This window comes from Clarias gariepinus, chromosome 8 (genome assembly GCF_024256425.1).
Source record: "Clarias gariepinus isolate MV-2021 ecotype Netherlands chromosome 8, CGAR_prim_01v2, whole genome shotgun sequence".
In the NCBI taxonomy this organism is placed as follows: Eukaryota; Metazoa; Chordata; class Actinopteri; order Siluriformes; family Clariidae; genus Clarias; species Clarias gariepinus.
This window is the reverse complement of record NC_071107.1, coordinates 35,892,839-35,904,469: the sequence shown is the minus strand read 5'-3', so window position 1 is coordinate 35,904,469 and position 11,631 is coordinate 35,892,839. Positions and strand designations below refer to the sequence as shown.

General features: G+C 41.3%; 1 long non-coding RNA gene across 2 annotated transcripts; it reads right to left on the bottom strand.

The window, feature by feature from the left end:
- Positions 1 to 8,896: 8,896 nt before the first annotated feature.
- LOC128528917 (uncharacterized) lies at positions 8,897 to 11,281 on the bottom strand. 2 transcript variants are annotated; one of them, XR_008360997.1, is made up of 3 exons: positions 10,965 to 11,281; positions 9,478 to 9,634; positions 8,897 to 9,384 (listed from the first exon to the last, which is right to left on the bottom strand). It is a non-coding gene; the product is annotated as an uncharacterized LOC128528917 (long non-coding RNA). The 2 variants fall into 2 exon arrangements; XR_008360996.1 differs by having other exon boundaries at positions 9,501 to 9,634.
- Between the last annotated feature and the right edge of the window lie 350 nt (positions 11,282 to 11,631).

The following is an 11,631-nucleotide window of genomic DNA, read 5'->3' as shown; positions in this document are numbered from 1 at the left end:
GGCCGCTTTGGAGAATTGGTCCACCACCGTGAGAATGACGGTGTTGCCCCTCGACTCGGGAAGGCCAGTGACAAAATCAAGCGCTAGATGTGACCACGGGCGGGCGGGGATGGGTAAAGGCCGAAGCAGACCAACGGGAGGCGAAGATGAACTCTTGTTCTGGGCGCAAACTGAGCAAGCTGCCACGAACTGCCTGACATCCCTGGTCATGGAGGGCCACCAGAATCGCTGACGGATGGAGGCCAGCGATCTCCGAACTCCTGGGTGACAGACTAGTCTGGATGAGTGACCCCACTGGATGACCTTAGAGCGCAGTGTCAAGGGTACATACAGTTTGCCCGCTGGAACCCCTCTGGGTATGAGGCACTTACGCAGGGCCTCCTGAACCTCCCTCTCGACATCCCATAAGAGTGTGGCCACCACCATGCCTTTGGGCAGGATGGTGTCAGTAGAGGCCTCCCGCTCGGGGGTCTCAAACAGGCGAGAAAGGGAGTCCGGCTTTGTGTTTTTAGACCCAGGCCTGTAGGAGAGGGTAAAGTTAAACCGGCTAAAGAAAAGGGACCAGCGGGCCTGTCTGGAATTTAGTCTCCTAGCCGAATTGATGTACTCGAGATTTTTGTGGTCGGTCCAGACCACGAATGGTTGAACTGCGCCCTCCAGCCAGTGACGCCACTCACCCAAAGCCAGTCTGACTGCCAACAGCTCCCGATTACCTATGTCATAGTTCCGCTCAGTGGGGCTCAGGCGGTGGGAGAAGAAGGCGCACGGATGCACCTTCCCATCCTGAAGAGAGCGTTGTGACAGGACCGCACCTACACCAACATCGGAAGCGTCCACCTCAACAATAAACTGTCGTTCAGGATCTGGAGTAGACAAGACAGGAGCAGAGACGAACCGGGACTTTAAGTTGTCAAAGGCCTCCTGGGCCTCATTACCCCATTTGAACGGTACCTTAGGAGAGGTGAGCGCTGTTAAGGGTGCAGCCATCTGACTGAAGTTCCGGATGAAACGCCGATAAAAGTTGCCGAACCCCAAGAACCGCTGCAGAGCCTTCCGAGAGTCAGGAGTGGGCCATTCCGCTACCGCCCTTATTTTAGCAGGGTCGGCTCTGATCTCACCCGCCGAAATCACGAACCCCAAGAACGAAACCGACCTAGCGTGGAAGACGCACTTCTCCGCTTTCACGAATAGTTGGTTCTCCAAAAGCCGTTGCAACACCTGGCGGACATGCTGAGTGTGTGCCTGCGAAGAGGGAGAAAATATTAGGATATCATCGAGGTACACAAAGACAAATCGGTTTACCATGTCTCTCAGCACATCATTGACCAGGGCCTGGAAGACAGCAGGGGCGTTGGTCAGACCAAACGGAAGGACTCGGTATTCAAAGTGTCCCGTGGGTGTGTTGAACGCTGTCTTCCACTCATCTCCCTCCCGAATACGGATAAGGTGGTAAGCGTTGCGCAGGTCAAGCTTGGTGAAGACCTTGGCTCCCTGCAAAAGTTCGAAAGCTGAAGACATAAGAGGGAGGGGGTACCTATTCTTAACAGTAATGTCATTCAACCCACGATAATCAATACAAGGGCGTAGGGAGCCATCTTTCTTCTTGACGAAGAAGAATCCTGCACCCGCAGGAGAGGAGGAGGGACGGATGAGGCCGGCTTTGAGGGACTCGTTAATATAGGTGTCCATGGCCTCTCTTTCCGGACCTGAAAGGGAATATAAGTGACCCTTGGGCGGAGAAGTGCCTGGAAGGAGCTCAATGGCACAGTCGTAAGGGCGGTGAGGAGGCAAGGACATGGCCCGGGACTTGCTGAACACCAGACGCAGGTCGTGGTACTCCGCCGGAACCCCAGACAGATCCGCAACCTCCACCTGAAACACAGGACAAACAGAACCAGAAAAAGGGGCAGGACCAAGACAAGAGGCAAGACATTTTTGGCTCCAAGACACGACAGAATTTCTAGACCAATCAACGTGAGGGCCATGTTGTACCAACCAGGGGTGTCCCAACACTATAGGCGCACTGGGAGACTCCAGGAGGTACAACGTGGTCTCCTCTCGGTGATTGCCTGAGACCACTAGGCTAACTTCGGGAGTCTGATGAGAGACATTAGTAATTAAAGTCCCATTTAGGGATCGGGCAGGAATAGGTTCAGGCAGGGGAATGGCTGGAATGCCCAATCGTGCAGCTACTGAGCTGTCCATAAAATTACCCTCAGCCCCTGAATCGACCAAGGCCAAGCATGACTCTGAGGCCCCCCTGTACTGGACCAAAACAGATAGAAGGGTACGAGAGGAGGGGGATTGTGAAAAAGGAATAGCGCTCACCAGGATCCCCAGCTTCACTGGTGAGCCTTGGCTTTTGCTGGGCAGGCTGCGGCAAAGTGGCCTGGTTTTCCACAGTAGAGGCACAGGCCCCTGGTCAGACGCAATTGTTTCTCCTCAGGCGTTAGACGGAGGCGTCCCACCTGCATGGGTTCAGGTTCTGGCAGGACAACAGTTGGCAAGGGAGAGTGGGAACCCTCTACCCTGCTAGTGGATCGGACCATCTGGCGCTGGTGCCGGCGACAGAGACGAGCCTCGATGCGGAGTGCCAGGTCGATGAGGTCCTCCAGGTCGCGTGGCAAGTCATGGGTGGCCAGTTCATCTTGTATGTCCTCCTCAAGCCCGGCCCGGAACATTGCCCGACAGGCCGCCTCGTTCCAGTCACAGGAGGCGGCTAAGGTCTTGAACTGGATGGCAAACTCCGTGACTGACCGACCTGCCTGACGAAGCCGCGCGAGCTTGTCCGCTGCCTCCTGTCCTCTGACAGACCGGTCAAAGAGCCTCATCATCTCCTGCCGAAGCTCGTCAAATGAGTCACAGCATGGGGCTCTGGACTCCCAGACAGATGTTCCCCATTCACGAGCTTTGCCCGTGAGGAGAGTCAGGACGAATGCCACCCTTGTCTCTTCTGCCGCGAACATGCGTGGCTGGAGGGCAAACACTACCGAGCATTGTGTCAGGAAAGCTCGACAGGAGTTGGGGTCCCCATCATAGGGGGGTGGGTTGTTGCAGCGGGGTTCCGGCTCATGACGTGAGGAAAGGTGGGCTGAACCTGCCTGGGGGCTCTCTCTCTGGAGTTCCTGGAGGCGAGCAGTAAGGTCTGCCACTTGGTTAGCGAGGAACTCGACCTCTCTCGTGGTGCTGGTCAACCGGGTCTCATGCTGGCCTAGAAGCACTCCCTGTTGAGCCACCGCTGATCTGACGGGGTCCGGGCCTGCTGCGTCCATGCTGGTCAGATCGTTCTGTCAGGAAAAACAGAGCGGACACAAGTGCAGGTCTCTTTCAAAGTTTTTTATTTGTTGGCGGGATGCCTGGACTCAGACAAAGAGTAAATAAAAAATTAATAAATAAAAAACTAAACAAAAAGAAACAGACTGAACTGTTTTCCTCTGAGCGAAAGGCGGGAGCGCCAACGTCAAAAACAAACGAAACAAAAACCACTCCGTAGAGGGAAAAAAGGGCCTAGACTGAAGTGGCTGTAGTTCCTTCGGCAGACGGCAGAGGGCGACAGGGGCGAAGTCCGCTGGACTGCACGGCCGCGAAGAAGAGCGAGAGCAGGCCGGCCTCAGGACAGGAAACTGCGGAACAGCGCAAACAAAGGGAAAAAACAGAACCCGACCTGGATACGAGAGACAAAAACAAACACCGAGACAGAGGGAAAAATAGGATGAAAAAAATACCGGAGGATACTGACTCGGAGCCGAAAATGGGGAACAACATATACCGGGCTGGATAGTACGCGAAACGGGCAGACAGCTGGCAAACATGGAACAACGATCTGACACGGGACAACAGACCGGAGGGATTAAATAGGATGAATGATTACAATGAAAACAAGAGGAAACAGGTGAGTGAGATTAACTTGATTGAATAGTAAAGAGGAAGTGGGAGGAATGGTGGTGATGTCACAGAGACGCAGGCACATGGCGAGGGATCAAAACAAACGTCATGTGCTTCAATAGATATGTAAACACGGAATACAAAGGGGGGGGGGGAAACCAAAAAGCAGAATAATTTTAGAGATCAGACTAGGGTTTGACACTTTATTGGAATGGAAAATTCAGAAAGTGCAGGTAGTGATCCAAAATATAAAAATAAACTTTCGGTTCTGCTTTAATTGGGACAAAAAAAACAGACTTCTGCTTTGAAAAACAGATAAACAAGATCAGATTTATCAAATTGTTAAGAAAAATATAAGAAGTATATCAGATAAATTGTTGAAGTAAATCACAATTTCCAGGTGGCGGACTAGGCCCATCAGAGCTCGAATCAGACGCAAATGGTGACGATTTGGGTAAGGGAAGGTGTAGCCACCTGCTCCCAGAAGGAATCTTAGACGAGAAGGTGTACGAGAAGAGCGCTGCCTGCGAACTAGAACAATAAGAAAATCTGAACAAATGCACTTTGCACATATTAAAAAACAATATAACAAAACAAAGCATACTGCAACATGCACAACTAAAAAATTAATTATTACTTTACCAACCAGTAACCAAATTGAACTAATATTGTAATATACACAATAATAATTTATATATGTATACATGTAATCACGTAATCTTGATTTTAGTAGTGTAAGTTCAAAACTGGCAAATAATCATGCAATAATCAGAGTAATGTGATTGTTTAAACTAACCTTATATTCCCACATAATATGGGAATAGTAAGTAAACAAAAATTAAATACTAACAAACATGATCAATTGATTGAATTAATCTGATTAAAGTCATTTCAATACTTTAATCAGATTTAAGCTAATTAAATATACCTCAATGCTTATCTCAGTTAAAATATAAGGGAAAAAATCATTAAAATAATCTGTTAAATTAATTAGTTATAAGCATAATCTAAATGAATAACCAGAACATATGTTAAAGATGGTAAAGTACTAATAGACAAATAATTCCTATAAATGTCTCTAGAATAGCTAAAATCTCTAAAATATATAATGGACAGTTAAAAACAAATAAGACAAAATATACTGTGATGAGAATAATAAAAAAATTAAATATAATTATAAAAATAAAACACTTACACATCTTGATGAAGAAATTTCAGAAAAATTGATTGCGGCTTCAACAAAACGTCAAGTCACCAGCGGTGGTCAATGCTCTGGTCAAGAAAAAGGAACAAACCAAATTTTCTCCAAAAAAGGGAAAGCATAAGACTTCTTAGGCCCAGATTTAAATAAATATGAGATGGGAAAAAAAAAAAGAAAAAGGGAGATTATGCAATTGGGAGGCGCTACATCAACCTAACCTAGGCAAAATTGGCTTACATCTAATAAATATTAAGTGATTTCTTGACTTAAGGAGGAGCAAACAATGATGTAAGTGTTAAATGAAGGTATATAAACCATGTAAAATTAGGGAAGTTAGAGGAGGTGAGAGATAGACAGCTTCGCAGTTTGTCTGTTTTGTCTTTTGTCTGGCTGGCCCAGTGCTGTCCATTTACTTTTGGCTGCAATAAACTCTTTTGCTATTTCAGTGCTTGAGTAGTTATTGATTTTGTTTTGGAAATTTGGCATAATATACAACAAATTTGCCACGACAACAGTACATCATCATCATCATCATCATCACCACCAGTACAGTATTTAGTATAATAGACAAGGCTTTGGACCCACCAGCTCCCGCTGCAGCTGCAAAAATTGTGCCTGTTATGGTATAAACAATTAGCAAATAATTACTATAACAGCATTTTATAACATAAATTGCAACAAATTTTGAATAAATAGTTAACAATTAACTCAAGACCATCCTGTACACGGTGACAAGAAACAAGCACAGGCAAGTCTTTCCAAACCTCTATTACAGCTTCCTCTTAAAATCACACACGCACACAAAAACAGATATCATTTAAACATGTGCTTCGTCAAAGGGAGGAAGTAAATTAAACCAATCGAGCACTCATATTTGATCACATGACACCCCCCAACCTATTTTTTAATGTCACCAAAATGTCACCAAAATTGTTGAAAAATAATTAGGAATCTTAAATATTTCCACAATCAATACATCAATTTATCAATATTTAATGTTTTCATCATAGTTTTGTGAAAAAGTAGTTTTTTAAAAGACAATTAAAGTGATTTCTTGATTCAACGTGTCTGGCAGTTATCAGCCCTGGGTGTGGTAAGTGAAATTTAACCCAGCTTTCCAAAAGTCACAGTTTATTTATGATTTAGTTTTATTTAGAAAAACAGCATTTTGTATTATTTTGGTTATCTTTGTGTTATATTAAAATTTGTTTAATGATCTCAATCATTAAAATGTGACAAATATGCAACAACAACAAAAGAAAAGTCAGGAAGGGTCTAAATACTTTTTCACGGCACAGTTGTGCTCAAAGATTTGCCAAACATTGCCATTTAAAAACCCACAAAACAATTTTGAGGAGAAATACAGGCTGCTCTGGGAAAAAAAGAGTTGTTGTTTCAAGGAGCAAAATAATGAGGTTCATGGACTGTAGTGTTTATGTTGTCAGCTATTTTCAATTTTCCCAGGATGAATGTTTCTGTTAGTCGTTACCATATTTAGACAATCTTATCCTATTTTTGTTTAGTCTTGTTTTAGTCAGTGAAAACGTAACATTTAAAAATATATATTTTTTAAAAACCCACTTTTTTGAAGGTTTTCCCCAAAATAATTATTCTAAAATATATCTTCTCATCTGATGTTTTCAGCTAATTATATTTAATTTTAATGACAACTGATGCATGTCCATATTTTTTTTTAACTACAAATCAATAGGACAATACAGTGTTTTAAAACCTTTTTTTTTTTTTTATGAAATTTACCCACTTGGACTGTTGTAGAGATACTGTAGCTCCTATTGGTCACAATCATTTACTAACGTATTAGCTTAATGTGTTAGGCAACGGTTTAACTATAAAATAAAAGAAATACATCACAACATCATGATAACATATTTAAGTTAAGCCTTTATTTGTCACATATACATTACAGCACAGTGAAATTCCTTCTTCGCATAACCCAGCGTAACTGGGGTAAGAGCGCAGGGTCAGCCATGATACAGCGCCCCTGGAGCAGATAGGGTTAAGGGCCTCGCTCAAGGGCCCAACAGCGGCAACCTGGTGGAGCTGGGGATCGTACCGCCGATCTTCCGCTCAGTAACTCAGTGACTTAGCCCTCTGAGCCACCACTGCCCCTTTACCACATGGAAGCTGTAAAACTGGGTGATTATTATGGTATGCGTTAATGTGTCTCTTTAGGTTTGTGGTATTTTTCCCAGCGATTGTGTTTCCCACAATGTTTCCCCTCCAATATTACGACACATTAGCTTTTTTTCTCCAGTTCAATATATAGAAAATGGGCCTAGATATCGTCTCTTATGTTTTGCCTGAGTAATACTGCTGTAATGGTGAAGAGTTAAAGATGACTGAGCTAGCTTGTAACATCCGGTCACTGTACTCCTGATACGCCGCGCGCTGTGACTCGGGAAACACTGTTTATTTCCTCATTTTATTTATTGTCATGTTTTGTTTGATGAATCCTATAAGAAATAAAATAGATTTGTTTTGCCTTATTACTTATGTTTTCTTTAAAAAATGATAAACTGTATAAAGAGTCAGCCAAAAAATATATAAACACTTGCTAAAAAAAAAAGAAAAATAGTATAATGTATATTATATTACTATAATATTAATAATATTATCATATTATAATTATTAATATATAACATATAGCAATACATTTTTCATTAAAATATTTATACAATATTTATATATATATATATATATATATATATATATATATATATTTTTTTTTTTTTTTTTTTTTTTTTTTTTCTGAAGTGTGTAAGTTTGTGTGTACAGTATACATAACTATTTTGGCTGACTCTGTACACAAACAATGGGGCAAATAAATGCATGAATTGTGATGGAGACTCTGTCGAGTAGTTCGACTATGTCGAACAGTTAATCTACCAACATGTGCGCTTTGAACAACCTACTGTATGTCAGTTAATAAAAATATTAGGCCTACTACTTTTGTACAGCCCTTGCACCACAGAGATGTCAGTAAATAAACAATCATTATACTAACTATCACTACAGGCCTTGTTGTTTAGTTCAAGATTATATATACAGTATATATATATATATATATATATATATATATATATATATATATATATATATATATAGTTAATTCACATACAGTAGCTAGGCAACCTCGACATGACAACACAGACTGTAGGTCCCCAGACAAGATCTCTTTGCCGTTATGTTCTAGTGTTTGAGTTTTGTTTATCGTTGTTGTGTCTGTCTTACAGTTTAATTAATAAACCCATGTAATCTAAGAACTGAAAAGACTTCCCGTAAGTCCTGACCACTTCCAAGCACCAGTTCACATTACATCGCTTTAATGAAATGGTAAAATTAGTTTTTCCTGAAATTTAATCCATTTACAACATAAGCACCTGTGAAGCCGACCTTCCCTTCCCAACAGACCAAGAGCACTGCGAGCACAAACATATGACCGATATGATGGAGGTCCCGATGGGGGAAGCTTGGCTGCCCTACAGAACAGATTTCCCTGCTTCTGGTGTTCCAAAGAAGGAGCAAAAGTCAAACACTGTTTGTGAAGTGAAAAGAAAAAATGCAACAAGTGAAAAAGCGGTCATGTTCGCTGTATTTATCAAATATGAAAAATCAAATCCTGTATTTTAGCTGTAAATTCCACAGTACTTCATAATGTTTTGAACTCTTTTTAGAGCTGTTGTTTGTTTTATATTTCATAAAATAAATCCGGAATTTAAAAGTTTATAAAAAACTTTTTTTTCTTTATTAAGGATTATTCACTTTTTTTAATCACTGCAAGTGTTTGAATATAAATAGTTGTTTAATTCACTTCCACAATTTTTTTTTTAACTAATAAATGATGAATCCTCCAAAAATAAATCCACAACAATGTACTGTATTTTTTTTATTCACTACAGCTATATTGCTACTACCAGAGTACCATGCTCAAATGTCTAAAGAAAAAAAGAAATCAATAAATACCATGTGACGCTTAATAACTATGTACACCACAATAAATTAAAAAAGTATGGACAAATTCTTTTTTATATGCAACACAGGGTTAAGCAATGCAGATGAAAGGTAACAAAACTTTCTTTCCACAACAAACCTGTGCCAAATCCACAAGCAAGGCATGATTAGTGTAGTAAAGAAAAAATATGACTGATTTATAGGCATTGATGCATAAAGAAAGTCAATCATATTTGCTGTAGGTTTGGTTTACAACAAGGCTAATGTCACAGCTCCTCCTGCAGTACCCAGGGCAGTCTGGCCAACAGCAGACAATCCAGCAGCTCCTAAATAAAACAAGAAGATTATAGCAGTTAATATGAAAACTATATCTATTTCTTTTACGACCTGTATTTCTGATTGTGTCCATAATTACTGACAAATTGCAGGAAAGCAACAATACTTTCGCTGCTACGCCTCCACCGTTAGCGACCGCGGCTGTGGACATCATCCATGAAGCTACGGATCCTGCAGCGATGCCGCCTGCAGTGAAACCCAACGCTGAAACCACAACTGGGGCTCCAACTACAGCTCCAGCTAAAAGACAAAACAGTCATGAGAATTCGAGTTAACTACTGTACATGCATCATCATACACACACCATCATCCTTATCACTGAGGTACAGTGGGTACGGAAAGGCCCCCTTAAATTTTTCACTCTTTGTTATGTTGCAGTCATTTGCTAAAATCATTTAAGTTCATTTTTTCCCCTCATTAATGTGCACTCAGCATCCCATATTAAACAAAAAAAAAAAGACACAGAATTGTTTACATTTTTGCAGATTTATTAAAAAAAGAAAAACTAAATCATCACATGGGTCATAAGTATTCAGACCCTTTGCTCAATATTTAGTAGAAACATTCTTTTGATCTAATACAGCCAGGAGTCTTTTTGGAAAAGATGCAACAAGTTTTTTACACCAGGATTTGGGGATCCTCTGCCATTCCTCCTTGCAGATGCTCTCCAGTTCTTTTAGGTTTCTCCAGAGAGGCTCAATTGGGTTTAAGTCAGGGCTCTGGCTGGGCCATCCAAGAACAGTCACAGAGTTGTTGTGAAGCCACTCCTTCGTTATTTTAGCTGGATGCTTAGGGTCATTGTCTTGTTGGAAGGTAAACCTTCAGCAACTGAAATACACTCCCACAGCACGATGCTGCCACCACCATGCTTCACTGTTTGGACTTTATTGGACAGGTGATGAGCAGTGACTAGTTTTCTCCACACATACCGCTTAGAATTAAGGTGTCTTTCATGTGTCTTGAGGAGTGCACTGAGGAGAGGCTACCTCTCTTACCATGGCTCTTCTCCCCCAATAGCTCAGTTTGGCCGGACGGCCAGCTCTAGGAAGGGTTCTGGTCGTCCCAAATGTCTTCCATTTAAAGATTATGGAGGCCACTGTGCTCTTAGGAACCTTTAAGTGCAGCAGAATTTTTTTTGTAACCGTGGCCAGATCTGTGCCTTGCCACAATTCTGTCTCTGAGCTCTTCAGGCAGTTCCTTTGACCTTATGATTCTCATTTGCTCTGACATGCATTGTGAGCTGTAAGGTCTTATATGGACAGGTGTGTGGCTTTCCTAATCAAGTCCAATCAGTATAATCTCAGGATGATCAGAAGAAATGGACAGCACCTGAGTTAAATATAAGAGTCCAACAGCAAAGGGTCTGAATACTTTGGCCCATGTGATATTTCAGTTTTTCTTTTTCAATAAATCTGCAAAAATGTCAACAATTGTGTTTTTCTGTCAATATGGGGTGCTGTGAGTACATTAATAAGAAAAAAAAAAAGAACTTAAATGAATTTAAGGGGGTCTGTATACTTTCCGTACCCACTGTATGTAGCCCACAAGACGAGCCTTCAAACCTACGTACCTGTTCCTGCTCCAACTGCTTACAATGTACCTGTTAAGAAAAAGGTGAAGATTAGAAAATAATTACTGTTATTGCACTGAATAGTGTACATCTTATCAAATCTGAATAAAAGGTACAGACTACTTACCAAGCACCATCTTGTAGACACTGATAGAAAACAGGCAGAGGGTGGGCTTTTTATAACTACAGACAGCAGCTGAGAGGTGGAGATCTTACACCGAAATTAAACAGCAGCAGCATTAAACCAGAATTTATTGTTCCGGTATTAGGAAATGCCATACTTCCTGCTGGGAAGAGATTTCTCTCTCTCTTTTTTTTTTTTTTTTTATCTGTTGACCAATTAAGAAGGATACGTTTTAATTGGATACGCCCCTGCGTTTGTATGCTTTGGATAACCTGGACGCAACACATTATTATTTACTTGCTAATTACAAAGAATCGAGAAAGCCAACCATTTTCTCATGCTTTATTACAGTTATTGATTTTAATTGATCATTATGATGTGATACTTTTTCACATTATCCATCTTATGTAAGCAGCTTTAAGATGAGCTTTATTAGAAGGTTTAGGTGGAGTAAAAACAACACAATCAGAAATAATGAACTTAGTTATTCATATATGGAAAAACCACAGTAGGTTTTTTAATGCTATTGTGTACAACTTAAAC